Genomic DNA, 1984 nt, shown 5'->3' with positions numbered 1-1984 from the left:
TGCCTTTCAGGAGAAAGACTTGGCCTAAGGCTGCTCGCACTCCTTTAATAGCTGGGATTGACATTCCTATTTTATCCCTAAGATACACTAGAAAATCAGCTATGTCAGGGACCGAGGCTTCGAGAGGTCTTATTTGTTTTGTCGCGCACCATTTCGTAAAGGCGGCCCACTTCGCCTGGTAGACTACGGTAGAGGATTTTCTTAGATATAGGGACATCCTCTTAGCTGTGGAGGAGGAGAACCCCTCCTTCCTCAGGAGTCGCTCGATAGTCTCCAGGCGTGAAGGCGAAGAGAGAGAGGGTTGTCGTGGAACCTGAGGAAGTGCGGTTGACTTAGTAGATCTGACCTGGGGGGCAGAGGCCATGGCGGATGGCTTGCCAGGTCTTTCAGATCCGCGAACCACTCTCTCTCCGGCCACCAGGGCGCTACCAAAGTCATCTTTAGGTTTTGGGCAGTTCTTACTCTGTTGAGCACTTGTCTTAGCAGCGTGAAGGGGGGAAAGGCATAAACGTCCAGGTTGTCCCACCTGTGCTGGAAGGCGTCTTCTAGGGCTGCTCCTTCGTCTGGTACCGGGGAGCAATAAACCGGTAACTTGGCGTTAAGCTTTGTTGCGAATAGGTCTATCACCGGGGAGCCCCAGCGTTGAAGGATGAGTCTGGCTACCGCTGGTTGTAGGGACCATTCCGTCCCTACTATCTGACCTACCCTGCTGAGGCCGTCGGCTAGCACGTTCTTTTTCCCGGGGATGAACCTTGCTAGCAGTGTTACCTGGTGTTCGTCCGCCCAGTGCAAGATGTCTACAGTGAGGTCGCACAGTTCCTTCGACTTCATGCCCCCTTGTTTCTTGATGTAGGCTACCACCGTGGCGTTGTCGCACATTTGGGCCACGGTGTTTCCCTTCAACCGACTTGCAAAGTGCAGACATGCCTTTTGTACTGCTTTTAGCTCTAGGACGTTGATGTGGTGATGCTTTTCGGTCTCTGACCAGGTCCCGCTTGCTGTTTCCTCCCTCAGGTGGGCTCCCCACCCTAGGCTGGAGGCGTCCGTGAACAGGAGAAACTCGGGAGGACAGGACCCGAGGGGCATCCCCTTGAGGGAGTTCGACCGGCATCTCCACCATTTCAAGGCTGTTTCCGTGTGCGGAAGGACTGGGATCGATGTTTTCTGAGAGCCTGTCTGGGACCATAGAGCCTTGAGGTTCCATTGTACGGGTCTGAGTCGTAACTTCCCTTGGGGAACTAGCTTCTCTAAAGAGACCAGATGGCCTATCAGCCTCTGCCAGTCTTTCGCTTTCCTGGGAAGCCCCGACAGGAACGGCTGAATGATCTTGACGAGGTTCTGTATCCTGTCTTCCGAGGGGAAGGCCTTCCCCTGCACGGTGTCCAACATCATCCCCAAGTACCCCATTTTGTTGGACGGCGTTAGGTTCGATTTCTCCAGGTTGATAATGACTCCCAGACTCCTGCAGAAACGGAGGAGGTCCTTTCCTTGTTCTTCCAAGAGGGCCTTTGAACTGGAAAGGAGCAACCAGTCGTCCAGGTACCTGATGAGGCGGATACCTCGTTCGTGAGCCCATACTGAGACTGTCGCGAAGACCCTCGTGAACACCTGAGGGGCCGTCGACAGTCCGAAGCAGAGGGTCCGGAACTGCAGGATCTGGGAGCCCCATTTTACCCGGAGGAACTTCCGACTCGACGGGTGGACTGGAATTTGGAAGTACGCATCCTTGAGGTCGACCGTCATCATAAAATCTTTCTCCCTCAAGGACATCAGGACGGATTTTGGGGTGTCCATCTCGAAGTCCGTCTTCTTGACGAACCTGTTGAGGGCCGACAGGTCTATCACCGGTCTCCACCCCCCCGTTGCTTTCTCCACCAGGAACAGGCGGCTGTAGAAGCCTGGCCCTGGGAGAAGGACTTCTTCCATGGCTCCCTTTTCCAACATGGAGGAAACTTCTTTTTGTAGGGTAGCCCTTTTCAGCGGG

The sequence above is a fragment of the Palaemon carinicauda genome, chromosome 11 (assembly GCF_036898095.1).
Source record: "Palaemon carinicauda isolate YSFRI2023 chromosome 11, ASM3689809v2, whole genome shotgun sequence".
NCBI lineage: Eukaryota > Metazoa > Arthropoda > Malacostraca > Decapoda > Palaemonidae > Palaemon > Palaemon carinicauda.
This window is presented reverse-complemented; position numbering follows the sequence as displayed.